We start from the raw sequence: 16,003 nt of genomic DNA on the forward strand, positions 1-16,003 counted from the left end.
TCCAAACATTTATTATCTTTCCATTGAGAATATTCAATTACCAAGCCTTCAAAGTCCTCTTGGAAACAATGCTACAATCAGTATCCTCTCAAGAAATTTGTTCTTATCTTGGTCCTGAATGGCTGGCAGTGACCAGTTTCATTAAAGTCATAATATAAATGCTTTTTGTTTCATTTCATCTAGTATACTCAATAAATTGAGGAATAATACAGTAAAACTCCTACTAGATGCCGAATAAATGAATTTGCCGGTTGCTTGAGACAGCGAGTTGCATGGATTGGCAACGACCGCTATATTTTTTAACTATTTATTTTCTGTGATTTTTTTTGCCAGTTGCTTGAATTCTGGATCATGTGAATTTTGCTGTACTGATTTTCCCCATTCTGATTCCCATCAGGGCACACAACCACCTCTCAGAACCGTCCTCGATGTGATCAAAGATTCCAGTCTTGTCGTCACTGTTCACCATTTTATGGTCGCATGCTTTCACTTTCTGGAACTGGGCTCTCGCAAGGTATACATTTGTATGGTAAACCTGCTCCCCAAGGACTTTCAATCACTTAATCTAAGGTGACATACCAGTGTGATAACAAAGGGTAAACACAATCTCTTGGATGAGACATTAAAGCAAAGCTTTTTGTCTGATTGTTCGGTTGGACAAAATCCAAGAGGAGAGCTTTCTTAGTGCCTTGGATAAATTCTAAGACCAATAAAGAAATCATCAAACATGAAAAATCTACAGGTGCTGATCACTGGAATCTACCCCAATAGACAACCGACCCTTCATCAAGAAACTGCAGGGGACAATGACAGAACCACGAGCAGAAGAGGGAAGAAATGCTGAGGTGTGGAATTAATGATTAATTGGAAAGCTAGGGACTCATCAGAGCTGATCTCGTTGGATCAACCTGATTACTTTGTGTATTGATGATGAGGCACAGTCATGGTTCACAAACTTCAGAAAACTCCAGTAGGTAAGGGCCCTGGGATCCAAGGCAAACCTAGCTTGGCAATAGGTCACAGAGGGTGAGGGTCTGGGGATTGTCTGTCTCTGACTAGTGGAATATCACAGGTCAGAGACCCCTGCTGTTTGCAATCTAAGTGAATTGTTTGGATGTGTACTTCGGGAGCATGGTCAGATGGTGGAGTTGTTGTTCATGGGGAGGGTTGTCTTAGGCAGCAGGGTGATACTGGTGAAAGAGGATCAGAAGTGGCAGATGGAGTTTAATCCTGATAATGTGAGGTGATGAATTTTAGGAGTAAAAATGACACTAGTACAGATACCCAAGGTCCTTGGGTATACTGAATAACAGTGACCCAAGGATTCTTGAAGACGGCAGTGCAGGGAGATCATGTGATTAAGAATGGGATGTTGGCCTTCAATAGTCAGGGCATCAAGCAGAGAATACGTGGTCCAACCTTGTGAAACATTGGTCACCCCTCAGCTGGAGTACTGTGTGCAGTGGTGGTACTTGTAGGAAATGAAGGACGGTAATCAACACTGAAGAAGGTGCAGAGGAGATTCAGCTGGATGCTTCCTGGGTTGGATCATTTTGTTTATGGAGGTAAGATTGAAGAGGCCGGATCTGTACTCCCTGGAGCAGCAGAGGTTAAGAGGAAAGAAGTAAAGCATGAAAATCTGCAGACGCAGTGGTAGAAGTAAAAACACAACGCTGGAGAAACTCAGCAGGTCAAACAGCGTCCTTTATACAGCAAAGATATAATACATAACCAACATCTCGGGGCTGAGCCCTTCATCAAGGTAAGGACAAAATGTGGGCAGGTGCCCAATCAAACTGGTGGAGGGGAAGGGGAGGGGCACAGTCCCACAGGCAGGAGTTAATGAGGGGGGGGGGAAAAAGAGAAGAGAACTGGCTGTGAATGGAAAGGGAAGTGGGTGGAGAGCTGGAGGAAAGAAGGCAGAGGAATGGGGTGTGGGCTAGCAGAAACCGGAGAAGACTACGTCAATGGCATCTGGCTGGAGAGAGCCGATATGAAAAATTAGGGGTTGCTCCCCCAATTCATGGGTGGTCTTGGTTTGACAGTACACCTGATCATGGACAGAAATGTCAGCGCAGAAGAGTGGCATGGAATTGAGGCTTGGGGAGGGGGGGTTTGAGGAAGCATGAGGTTTGTGTGTGTGATTAAGGTACGAGTGATATAGAAGGGTAGAACACAAGAATTTTTTGCCTTTATCAGGAGTAAAACTTTTTTTTTTTTTTTTTTAAATTTTTTATTTTTCACACCATAAATCACAATAGCCATGATATACACTTTTTCTTTTCCACACATTTACAGTTATCAGGAGTAAAACTTGATGACAGATTTAAGATAAAGAGACGGGGGGGGGGGGGTGGGGGGGTGGTGGGTGGGTACCAGGAACATACTGCTGGAGGAAAAAGTGAAAGCAGAGTTGCTCACACTGGCTGTGATGTGCAGATAAATCAGCTCAGCATTCAAGTGCTGGAACATGGGATTAATGTGGATGGGTGCTCATTGGTGGTGCTGGATGTGATGGACACAATGGCCTTAGTCCATGCTGTATGACTTTTAAATCTATAATAGGCAGGTTGGTGTATGTGTGGGCGCGTGTAGGGGGGGGGGGGCGAGAAATGTGCGATTAGTATGCTACAAGCTGCCATGAACCCAATGAGAAAAATAGTCACCTTCTAGGTTCCCATGAATAAATAATTAAGAACAATGAACTCTCACAGAACAAAGTTCATCAACACTGGACCATTAGGCTAGATTTGCAAACTCGAGCTGGTGCTTCCCATTACTCTCTGTGCTGCTGGTGCCTCTGTCCGAACCACTAGTGGGCGGCCAATGAAACTCGAGTCTCAGGCTGCCACACAGGTGTGGTGAAACGGTGGAAACCCAGGACATGATAACTGATTCAGAATCCAAACCCCACCCCCTTCAAGTACAGTGGCCTGTTGTACTTTCAACAGCATAATCGTGGAGTGCCACCCCTCAGAAGCAGCGACAGTTCCAAGATTCCCACAATTTCGATGAGGGTATTAGAGTAAAAGCAAAGGGAGGCGAAGGTGCTGGTACATCCACTCTCTGCTGCAGACGGCAATTGGGTTTTCCAATGGCGGTTCAACCAAAGCACCTTTGAAGAGCCCTCAAGACAAAATTCCGTCTTAGCCTCTGCATCACTCATCATGCAGCAATACCGATTCATCTGCTGTGGGAGGGCAGGGGGTGGCAATCAGGATGAAATTTCCTTGCCTATGCCTGTTCCAAAACCAGAGGCTTGATGCAGTCATTAATGACTCCCAAAGCCACGCCCACCTGCCTGACTACCATTCTGTTGACCACCCCTGCACTCCCCCCAGTGTGTTAATCTTGCCAACGAGACAATGAAATGCCATGGGTTGTAATGGACATCTGGTAATTTAGGATTACTAAGTAAAGTAGGATTCCAAGGATAACCATGCCAGGCTGTGGCAAAACTAGCCTATGGGACAGCTCTCCCGATTTAGACACCAGTACTCAAAGGAGGGCTTTGCAAGGCCAGTTGGGCTGGAGCGACTTTGTATTGCCTAAATTCTGGATGTAGATTTATAACTGGCAATCCAACCAGTTATGACATTTCTCTCCTGCACCACAACACTTTTGGTTTGAAGGAGTGACTGAAAAGCCATTTCCAAACAGATCACATTGGTGTTCTTGCTCATGCACACTAAATTTGTTCTCTGAGCCCCATTTTGTCACCAATTTGGGTGAATATTTGCTTTCTTTAAGCCAGTGGTTCTCAACCTTTTTCTTTCCACTCATTTTCAGTAATCCCTATGCCATCCATGCTCTGTGATTAGTAAGGGATTGCTTAAGGTGGGATGTGGGTAGAAAGAAAAAGTTTGAAAACTACTGTTTTAATTGTGGACTCGTTATGTGCACAGTTTCATAACTCCAAAGGAAATGAGCCAATGACAATTTTTTCTCAAGCAAAATACTTCAGTAACAATTGATTCTAGAGCAGTTCTCAACCACTCACATCCCACCTTAAGCAATCCCTTGCTAATCATAGAGCACTGATGCTGAAGGCATAGGGATTACTTAAAGTGAATGGAAAGAAAAAAGTTGATAACCACTGTTTTAAGATCATCAAAACATTTAGCACAGTCATGCTCCAAGTTGTTTTAAGGAACATGCACCATTTTCTCCTGGGTTCAACAAGAATGAGGAAACGAGGGAGGACAAACTGCTTGGCAGTCCTATATACCACCTGGTAGATGACCAATTCTGAAACTGCAAAAATCTCAGCAGCTTCGGATGTATCCAGCTACATTCAGCACAAGTGTAGTCTGGGACACCAGACGAAGAAAAATCATGCGAGATTATAGAAAGTGAAAGAGTAAATGATGTTCGACTGCTTCAGGTGGACTGTGATGTGTTGGAAAATTGGTATCATGACCAGCACATAATATTTGTAATTAGATGCTATTATGCACATGGGCAAGGTGAGGCTGAACATATAAACATCATTCAAGAGAAACAGATGAACATGAATATTGCAAAGACTTTAAATTATAACAAATGGGTTGTTACATTGCATTTATAGAATCATTGATTATAAAATCAGACCTACTTGTCCATGTTGTATGACTTTTGAATCTATAATAGGCATGTTGGAGTAGGTGCGCGTGCGCAGAGGGAGAGGGGGGACGCGCACATTAATATGCTACAAGCTGGCATGAACTAAGTTGTGTCTTACTGGGAAAATTGCTTCCAGATTTTATTTCCTTCATATGGGTGATTACAGTAAAATCCCCATTATCCAGAATTCAAGTAACCAAGAGAAAAACAAAATGGAAAAAATATAGACAAAAAAGCAAAAGTTTAAAATTGGCACACCTTGCTGTCAGCCCACCATTCCATACGCCACACAATCTCAAGCAACTGGCAAATTCACTCATCTGGCATCTACCAATCTCCATAGGTGTCAGATATTGGGAGTTCTACTGTGTTAAACAGAAATTCCACACACTGCTAGATTTAGCAGTGATTCAATTGCTTTTAAGTCAATGAGAGAACAATGCCAACAATCAAAGAGAGAAATAAGAGGAAGTCACAATTTTATGTTATGTACAGCCATATCTAGGTTAGAGGTTACAGAGTCAGAGAGAGGGGTGACATGGGTTCAGGCCCTCAGACCACAGAGTCTGCAAGGACCACCAATCACCCATATTCCTGCACTAATCTAGTCCAATTTTATTCTCTCCATATTCTGATTAACTTCCTCCCACCCCCAACTTTTGCCAACATGTTCTCATGTGCAAACTCCACTCAGACAATGCTTGAGATCACAATTAAACTCTCTGGCATTGGCACTACAAATTTTGTGGTCACCTAGACCACATCTTTGGACAAGCTGCTTTCACAGGTAGTTGATGTTAATTCATTGACTTTTTTCATGGTCCTGGGTACCATCTCAATCAAAAGTTTAAAAAAATTCTGGAATCTAAATCTGAAACATCCTGTAGATTTATTTTGATTTGGATTTGATGGTTTAAGAATTCACTAGATAATGCTGGAGAGCGAAGATTTTGCTTCCTGAACACCTTTCGATTTATTGTATGGATTGTGGGCTGCTGATCATGAAAAATCTTCAATTTTTTTCCTGTCACATATCATTTTTAAGGATATAACGGGATTTCCTATCATATTTTAAATCTTCTAGCAAATTGCCCACAAAACAAGCTGTTTGGGTCAGTCCAAGCATGCCTGGACTATGCAAATGTTGTCTTAGGCCTGGGCATGCTTAGTCGGGATAGATGCAGACAGGCTATAAAAGCAACTCACATATACAGATGCTGTGCATTACATTGATATGGATTGATGCATAGTGTCGATAGCATAGTGAATGTACTTAACACTAGCATTTATTTGTCTTCAGGAAGATTCAATACAGCAGAAATGTCTCACCAATGTTGCATAAGCTGCAATACATTTTGTTACATTTTTGGTGAGTATACACTTAAGGCTGAAAGATGCAGCATGGCTGCACTTATTAAGAAAGCCTAGAAGCTCTACTTCGAACACAATATTGGTGACCATGACAAATCCTGGGCTCCTCACATTTGTTGAGCAACATGTGCAGTCAACCTGAAAGCCCAAACATGCAATTAAATAAGCTAAATTCAACAAAAGTTAATTTAATGTTTCTCCAACTTCTTAAGTGACACAGCAAATCATAATCCAGAGTTTGTTTTTAGGAAGAAAATCTTTTGGGGAAAAAAAATATTCTCCAGTGTCATAAGCACACACAGCTCCATTCTGTACCAAATGGGGTGACGCATGCGTTTATCATTACCAAAGACCTTTGCCATCTAGCACCAAGCTGCTTCACTACAAACTTTGCCATCTCATTCTACTTTTCTTCTAGTAAAGAACAATATATTCACCCAGTCTGGAAACTTTGAGCCACCACGCACATCTTGCTCATCTCCCTCACTTAATCCAATTGCTCCATGTAAAAGTCTTGAATAGTCCTACTGCATATTTGTAAAATTAATTCAAAGAATGAAACATCAAAGAACAATGGAATCACAGAACACTACAGCACAGAAACAGGCCCCTTCGGCCCTTCTCGTCTGTGCCAAGCCATTTTATTTGCCTAGTCCCACTGACCTGCATCCAGCCCATAGCCCACCATACCTCTCCATCCACATACATGTCCAAATTCTTCTCAAATGTTAACATGGAGCCTGTCTTTAACACAGAGTTCGAATTTAACATGGAGCTTGGTCACAAGACAAACAAAAAGAACCATTAATCTGTGCTGTGGGTTCAGCAATGTCAGCCACAGATACAAACTGAATGTCAAATATGCAAGATTGTTAAGGGTCAATGCCCAGTGATGGAAGGATTCGAGACCAGCATTCTCAACCTTTATTTTGGCTCTGGCCCCCTGAGGAATCTGCTCAATATCTATGAGCTCCCTTCCTTGTGAAGCAGCCAAGTTTTGGTTTCTTCCGTAGTTCTCTCCTAACGACCACACAACAAAATAAAAACATTAAAGATCTTCATATTATGAGAGATGAAAAGTAAACAAAGATTTACTTAAATCTGCTGTGGGCCGCAGGGAGGTTGTAGGGCCCCATTTGGAAATAGCTGAGATAAATTTAGTTAATGGGGCAAAAGGATCTTCACCTCACTCGCATTGCTAATCTAATCTGTTTATTTGCATGCATCTTGAAACCATTGAAATGGGGACTTGAAAGTCAACCATATTAAGATATTTTAGTATATTTGAATTAACATTCTTTTGGGAAATGCACAGTGCTCCATAAGAAGGAAGTTGCCGATGCAAGCTCTTAATAATTAAATAACGCTGGGTCTAGTTATCATCAACTCAGGCAGGTTTCTTGGAAGCAAAGGACAACAATCTATCAGTATACATTCATGAAACACAGGAATGAAATATTTATCCCAGCCATGCCAATACTGCTTCCAATTCCCCCGATATTTTAGTTTTGATTTTAAAAAAACATTATCCTGTGTGCAATGATTGAGAAGGTGAATCACCATTTGTAAACAATCACTCAGCAGCTTGTTACCATTGTTTCCTTTCTTGGATTCTTTCAGTCCTCCATTGTTTGTAAGAGGCTGCACTGACTATTTCACAGCTTCCCAACCCATTCACTGCTGTTCAGCTCACTCATTTTGCTAATATGTGGTTCAAGAGTCTTTGGGGAAAAATGGAAGGGAAAGTCTATATGGAGTGACTGAGATGAAGAAAGGTGAGAATGTGGATGGTGAATCATGCAATTTGTTAGACACTAGCATATGCCTGATGTATAAATCTGCCTCTGCACTGCAATTTGGAGCTTGATCATCTTTACCCTGTCGGGGCTTCAGCTACTTGGGCTTTCAGAGCTAACTCTCGACCTCTCGTTGCTTTCACCCGTTCTTCCTCCTAGATCCTATTGTGAGAGATGGGAAAATTGATCTAAAATTATGAACATGGAAGAAACTAAAGTTCATCAGTAAAATGGCTGTAACCAGTTCAAACAGGATAAGCTTGGGGCTTAGGATGCAGGAAAGCAGAGTCAGCACGATTAACATAAGAATCTTCTAGTCTTTGTGACAAGACCATAGGACTAAGATAAGGAATGGTAAGGTACAATAGAATGTAGGAAGTTGAGGTAGTCTGGATCAGATAAGGGTCTCCTAGCCCTGGACAGAAGTACCAAGTCATACATTTCTAATTAGCTAACCATACACAGATTTATACATATGAAATTAGCCAACCCTAGATAGAATGAGTCAACTCTGCATATCAAGAGACTGTAGCCCTGAGAATCAGGAAGGTGTGAATAAGGACAATAACATGAAGGGACACCGACAGGATACCCCCCCTGGTCCTCCAAGTATTCTGAAATTGCACGTAGGCAGGCAGGATTGCCTAATGCCAAACCTCTCCAGCAGGAGGCAGAAGAATGTAAGGGGGAGGGTATTCCTACACTGAAATCAACTGTATAAAAGTTGGGTGAGCCCCAGTGTGTGTGTGTATTCCCAGGGTAAGGGGAAGCACCCAACTTTGCATTGTTGTAGTAATAAATGTTCTTTGTTCTCAATTTTTGTCTCGAGCAATTTCTTTAAAGGTACTTTAATTCCTAACACTATTGACTTGGAATACACTCCTGTGCACTGCTTTGGATTGTGTAATTAAATGGTCTAATCTGGGTTCTTATCTCTTGGCAATATTTATTCAAACCATAGAGCTATTTTATGTTTCATTGGGCTGATTTAATACTTTGGCTGCAGTTTGGGCCACACTGCTGAAGCATTCAGTTCTCTTTGAAAGCACCATCTAATCAGTACCACTTCCCACTTTCCTCCAGTCCAACAACTTTATCCTTTTCAATCACGTTGAAGTTTGTTATCAAATCGCTATAACATTTACAGCACTGGCGACCTGGGTTAGAATCCAGCACTGTCTATTAGGAGTTTGCACATTCTTGCCGTAACCTGCGTGGGTTTCCTCCTGGTGCTTAGATTTCCTCCCACCCTCCAAAACAAAAAATGTACGGGGTTTTTAGGCGAATCGATATATTTGGGTGGCACGGGGTCATGGTACCATGTTGCATTTTTTAAAAATCTGCTTAATCACCATTTCAGGCAGAATATTTGACACCATAGATAAGCAAACACCCAACAAAAAGCCTCTTTTCTTCTCTTAAGCTTTCTCTGAAAATCTTCAAAATCGAGGCATTATTTTGCTTGTTTTTTTTGTGCATCTGACAGTCTAAAGCCAGTGGTGAACAGAACCAGGTTATTCAGCAGATTAATAATGTGGTGCAGGACATGCTACACTGTGTGAAAGGGCAAACAGCATTCTAAGGACCTCCTCAGTGTCCTCTCCATCAATCTCTTAACATGGCATTGCCTTCCCTCGGTTTTAGGCTTCCCATTTGTCCTGGATAACACAACCCATTGGTTGAGCAGGTCCAGCAAAGGAGCTTGCAGCATGCTGAGAATATACAGTAAAACCCCTGGTATCCCTCACCTATGGGGATTGCTAGATACTGGATAAGTGAGTTTTCTGGTTGTTTGAGATTCACTCTTACAGTGCCCAACTAATATATTTGCATGAAGAAACAGTTTAAAAGACAAAAATGGTGCACTGTACTGTCACTTGCATGAATGTGTAAACCTTAAAGCATTTTATTTTCCACCATGTTCTTTGAAAACATTTAACCATCACTGTATCTGCAGGTACTCTTTCTCCTCCACCCCCCACCCTGGAGCCTACCAAAAGACGAACAATAACATTAAGATAATTAACCTCCTTCCCCATGTTTACAGACAAAACCTTACTTTGTGAGATAAAGACTGACTAAGCAGGGATAAAGAGACACTTTAAGAGGGTCACCTCAATGGCAAGCAGCATCAACCAGCTCTTCATCCTGGGCGAGGCCATTTTATTTAAACACAATTTTATTCAAACAGTTACTACGAGCAGAGAATGACCAAGGCTCTCCGCTGGCTGAACATTTGCTCCTAAAGTTTTGTGTTACTTCATAGAGCATTCACTTGTAAAAGTTTAAAAATTTATTTACTTTTTTTTGCTGGTTGCTCAACTTCTAAACAACAGGTTTTTACTGTATATGGCAATTGGGTGCATCAGGTAATTACTTATTGACACACACAAGACAAAATTGTTGACGTATGGTCAAAGGACTTGCTCGTATGTAGTGGGCTTGGGTACCATTAAATACATTACATCCAAGTTAAAATTTCTGGTCACTGTTTCATTGTTCAAGGACCAGTCAACATGCCACTCACTTCTCACACATATTTCAATGAGTTGCATGATTTCCCCCCCTCCCTCCCATGATCCTCTACTCATCAAAATGCATGGAGGCCTTACATGCAGTCGCCTTCCATGTATATTTGCTGGCGTGAAAAATGTGTCTAATTTTATTTCCGTTGGAATGTTTAACAGTCCAATATCAAAACAGTCTGTGTATGTTGACTGAAATGCCATTTGTGCTTCCAAATGTTTAGGAGAGCAGGGGGTGGTGAACATATCATGTGACATAATAGGGACTTAGGAGAAATGGATGACGTGTTGACTGGCAATAGGTTATTTAATAGAACTATCACCAGAAGCACTCCACGTTCCCTAATGATCCCATCCTGTCCGTATCCAAAAATGATGTGCTTGCTGCCTTCAGCAGAGTGAATCCGAGGAAGGCATCTGGTCAAGTACCCAGCCAAGTATTACAAATCTGCGCTGACCAACTTACCAATGTATTCGCAGATTTCTTCACTATCGACTGGTTTCAAACAGGCATTAATCAAGTGGCTGCCCAAGGAGCATGTAGTAACCTGCCTACATGTCTATCAACCAGTACCACTTACATCAACAGTGATGAAGTGTTTTGAACTCTTGTGTTGAAGTTTATCAGCTCCTGTGAGTGGTGACATGGATATATTCCAGTTCGCCCATCATAGCAACAGGTTCACGGCAGATGCCGTCTCACTGGCTCTACACAAAGTCTAGAACATCTGGACAGTAAAGATGCAAACATCAGGATGCTCTTAATCGACTACAGTTTGGTATTTAATACCATTGTCCCCTCAAAACTGATCATCAAACTCCAAGACTCCGCTATGTAATTGGATCCTGGATTTCCTCACCTCCAGATTACAACCAGTGAGGATTGGTAAGAACATCTCCTCCACAATCTCTATCAGTACTAGAGCGCCACAGAGCTGTGTTCTTACCCACTGCTCTACTCACTTTACACTTATGACTGTCTCAGTAAAGCAATAACACAATCAACAAATTTGCTGACATTACAGTAGTGGGTTGTATAAAGGAAGGGGATGAGTCAGCGTACAGGAGGGAGATTGAAAACCTGGCTAAATGGTGCACCAACAACAACTTTGCACCAAGACTAAGGAGCTGATCGTTGATTTCAGGAAGGGAAAGCCAGAGGCATTCGTTGGGGGAAATCAGAGGTGAAGAGAGTGAGCAAATTTAAGTTCTTGGGAGTCACAATCTCGGAGGATCTTTCCTTGACCCAACACACCAATGGCATCATGAAGAAAGAACATCAGCACCTCTACTTCCTCAGGAGTTTACAGAAGTTTGGTACAACACCAGAAATCCACGCAAATTTCTACAGATATGTGGTGGAAAGTGTGCTGACCTGCTGCATCATGGTCTGGTATGGGGACACCAATACACCCTGAGTGCAAAGCTCTCCAAAACATAGTGAACACAGCCCAGGACATCATGAGCAAAACCCTCCCCACTCTCAAGAACATGTACAGGGAACGCTTTTGTCAGCAAGCACCAGCAATCATCACCACACCACCCAGCACATACTCTGTTCTCGCTGCTGCCATCAGGAAAGAGGTGGAGGTGCCACAAGACTCGCACCCACCAGGTTCAGGAACAGCTGCTCCCCCTCCAGCATCAGGGTCCTCAATGACAAACTCAATCAGGGACTAATTTAAGGACTCTTCTGCAATTTATTAATATTTTAAATTCTCTCTGTAATGTCATTTGTTTACATTTATAATCTGTTTATAGTTCTTTATTCGTTCATATGTATACACTGGGTACAGTTGGCAATTCTGCCTTGCCCACAGAAAAAAAAATCTAAAGGTTGTATATGATGTCATGTATTCTAACAATAAATATGCAATCTTTATTGGATGTAAAGCAGTTGGTGATATCTTAAGCCAATAAGGCACCATATAAATGCAAGCACTTTAACTGCACACCAGCAGTTTTGAGTTTTGTATAGGAGTAATTAATTTTCCAATGCACTAAACACCCCATTAAACATCCCCTCTGATTCACCTGCTTTCAACAAGCTCCCTTCCTGGACAACACAACTTTTTGTTATTTTTGGTTTGGGTGTAACTGGCCTCATTTTCCCTCCAGATGTGAATGAATCTCTCTGGAATAATTTAATCACACGCACATCAGCCACATTGAGACAGATTCATATTTATTGATGTGGCCTTCACTGAAATATTGGCTTAATTTTTCTCACATCATTTTATGGGCAAAAACTTTAATTCTTTGTTAATCTGCCATCTGTTCCTCCTTGTACAGATGCCTCGGGTCTTTCTTGCAAACTGGCTTCCTTAAGTTTGTTTCTACCTATTTTTGTGGAATTAATATCTCCAGCTACGAAGTAATCCTTGAACACTCAACTAAAGATTACTTGGGAATTCATTTCACCTTTCTACTCTGGGAGCACTGAAAACCGACTTTGTTTATTAATGAGGGGCCAAACCCCGATCTTTGAGTCTGAGTTGCCTGGAACAACCCAGACAGCAAAGACGCACACATCAGGATGCTCATTACTGACCACAGTTCAGTGTCCCGCACCATTATTCCTCAAAAATTGATAACAAATCTCTGCGTCCGGGGACTCAACACCCAAATGTACAATTATATCCTGGATTTCCTCCCCTCCAGACCACAATCAGTGAGGATTGGTAAGAACATTTCTTCCATAATCTCCATCAGTACCAGAGCATCACAGGGCTGTGTTCTTAGTCCCCTGCTCTACTCACTTTTCATCTGTCTGCATGGCTCGGTACAAATTTGCTGACAGTACCATGGTAGTGGGCTGTATAAAAAGGGTCAATGAGACAGCCAACAGGAGAGAGATTGGAAAAATGGCTGAATAGTGTTCCAACAACAACTTCTCACTCAAAGTCACCATTGTTGACTTCAGCAAGGGAAAACAAGAGGTGTACAATCCATTGATCATTGGGGGAATCATATGTGGAGAGGGGGAGGAAAATTAACTTTTTTGGAGTCACTACCTCGGAGGATCTTTCCTGAAACGAACATATTACTATAATTGTGAAGAAAGCACGTCAGCACTTCTATTTCGTCAGGAGTTTGTGCAGGCTCGGTAATGACATCAAAGACCTTGGCAAACTTGACCAGGTACAAGCCATGACAATCAAGTCTCTGGCACAGAGTCTGGTGCTGTGGTTTAGAAGGGAAGGGGAATAAAGGTAAGCTGTAGTGATAGGGGATTCCATACATAGGAAGATAGATGAGAGGTTCTGTGGAGGAGATAGTGAATCTCAGATGGTATGTTGCCTCCCTGATGCCAAGGTCTGAGATATCTCAGATCATTCACGACCTTCTTAGGTGGTAGGGTGATCAGCCAGATGTCATGGTCCATGTAGGGACCAATGACATAGGTAGGAAGGGTGAGGAGATCCTGCAAGGAGAGTTCAGGGAGTTGGGCGCAAGGTTGAAGTAGAGGACTTCCTCCAGGGTAGTGATCTCAGGGATTGCTTCCCTTGCCATGTGCTGAAGACATTAGAAATAGAAGAATAAGGCAGCTTAACATGTGGTTGGAGAAATAATGTAGAAGGGAGGGCCTCAGGTTTTAGATCACTGGGCTCTGTTCCAGGGAAGGTGTGATCTGTACTGATGGGATGGATTGAATCTGAACTGGAAGTGGATTAATATCCTTGCGGGTAGGTTTGTTAGTCTTGTCCCGATGGGTTTAAACTAGATTTGCAGGGCTAAGAGAACCTGTATGATAGAGCAGTTAGTGAGGAGGAGGATAAAGGTCATGCGAGGACTGCACGTCGAGATAGAAATCAAAGGTTTGTACATGATAGAAATGGTTTCAGGTACATTATTTTAATGCAAGGAGTATTGTTGGAAAGGCTGATAAACTTGGGGCATGGATTGACACGTGGGATTACATTATTGCTATTAGTGAGATTAAGCTGTCAGTCCTGCCCCACCTGCAACTAAATGTTCTGGGGTTCCGTTGCTTCAGACGTGATAGAGGGGCAGGCATTGCTAGTCAGGGAAAAGCTCTCAGCTGTGCAAAGTCAGGACAGCTGGGAGAGTTTGTCTATATGGGTGGAGTTGAGGAATGGGAAAGGTGTGACCACACTGATAGGGGTGCGTTATAGACCGCCCAATAGTCAGAGAGAATTGGATGCAGTACTTGACCTCCTAGGGAACAAGACAGGTCAGGTGAGAGATGTATGCGTTGGCGAACATTTTGGGTCCAGTGACCATAAAGTCATTAGCTGCAAGTTGATTATGGAAAAGGACAAATCTGGTCCTCGTGTTGGGATTCTAAATTGAAGGAAGGCAAAATTTGTGGACATGAGAAAGGATCTAGGAAGAGTGGATTGGGATAAGTTGTTTTCTGGCAAGGATATGGTCAGTAAGTGAGAGTGCAGAGATGGCATGTTCCTGTTAGAATTAAAGGCAAAGCTAAAAGGCATAGGGAGCTCTGGTTTTCAGGGGATATTGATGATCTGGTTAAGAAGGTGTACAGCAAGTATCAGCAACAAGGAGCTAATGAGGTACTTCAAAAGTACAGAAAAATGCAAGAAAATACTCAAGAAGGAAATCAGGAAGACAAAAAGACACGAAGTTGCTCTGGCAGATACTATGAAGGTAAACCCGAAGGGATTCTGTAAGTATATTAAGAGTAAAAGGATAGTAAGGAACAAAATAGGTCCCTAGAGAATCAGAGTGGTCATCTATGTGTGAAGTCTCACATTATGGGGGAGATCTTAAACAGTTTTTTATGCATCAGTAGTTACTCAGGAAACTGACAGTGCACAAGGAAGGAAGGGGAACAAACAGAAGTGTCATGGAACATATGAAAATTAAGGAGGAGGAAGTGCTTGCTGTCTTAAAGGTAGATAAATCCCCCGGGCCAGATGTGATATTCTCTCCAACCTTGAGGGAGACCAGTGTAGAAATTACAGAGGTCCTAGCGGATATACTCAAAATGTCCTTAGCCACAGGTGAGGTGCCAGAGGATAGCTCATATTGTCCCGTTGTTTAAAAAAGGCTCCAAAAAATAAAATAAAATAAACCAGGAAATTATTGGCCAGTGAGTAGTAGGTAAATTATTGGAAGGAGTTCAGAGATAAAATATATAGATATTTGGACAGCCATGGGTTACCAGGAAAGTTGATGAAGTAAAGGCTGTGGATGTTATCCACATGGACTTCAGTAATGCCTTTGACATGCGAGGTTTGTTCAGAATTTTCAGACACGAGGTATCCATGGAGAGGTTGTAAAATGAATTAGAAATTGGAGAAAACAGTTGTAGTGGATGGTTGCTTCTCATACTAAGTTTGTGACTAGTGGTGTGGCTCAGGGATCAGTGATGGCATCATAGTTGTTTGTTGTCTATTTCAATGATCTGGATGATAATGTGGTAAATTGGATCAGTAAGTTGCTCATGACACCAAGATTGGAGGTGTTGTGGACAGTGAGGAAGTTTGTCAAACTTGGCAGAGGGATCTGGACCAAATGGGAGAACAGGCCAAATAATGGCAGATGGAGTTTAATGCAGACAAATGTGAGGTTTGCATTTTGGAAGGATAAACTAAGGTAGGACATACACAGTAAATGATAGGGCAGGGAGGAATGTGGAAGAGCACAGAGATGTGGGAATCAGATACATTGTTCCCTGAAGGTGGTATCACAGGTGGACAGAGTTGTAAAGAAAGCTTTTGG

At 42.1% G+C, this 16,003-nt stretch overlaps 1 protein-coding gene and 1 long non-coding RNA gene across 13 annotated transcripts in view; one reads left to right on the forward strand and one right to left on the reverse strand.

The window, feature by feature from the left end:
* Nucleotides 1-735, forward strand: part of LOC138751969 (uncharacterized) — an 83,209-nt gene extending 82,474 nt beyond the window's left edge. The window contains exon 4 of the long non-coding RNA XR_011350293.1: nucleotides 398-735. This is a non-coding gene — a long non-coding RNA (uncharacterized lncRNA). The remainder of the gene's footprint in view (nucleotides 1-397) is intronic.
* ctnnd2b (catenin (cadherin-associated protein), delta 2b) overlaps nucleotides 1-16,003 on the reverse strand; it is a 1,542,927-nt gene that overhangs the window by 730,208 nt on the left and 796,716 nt on the right. The window lies entirely within an intron of this gene.

Source organism: Narcine bancroftii, chromosome 1 (genome assembly GCF_036971445.1).
Source record: "Narcine bancroftii isolate sNarBan1 chromosome 1, sNarBan1.hap1, whole genome shotgun sequence".
Classification (NCBI taxonomy): domain Eukaryota; kingdom Metazoa; phylum Chordata; class Chondrichthyes; order Torpediniformes; family Narcinidae; genus Narcine; species Narcine bancroftii.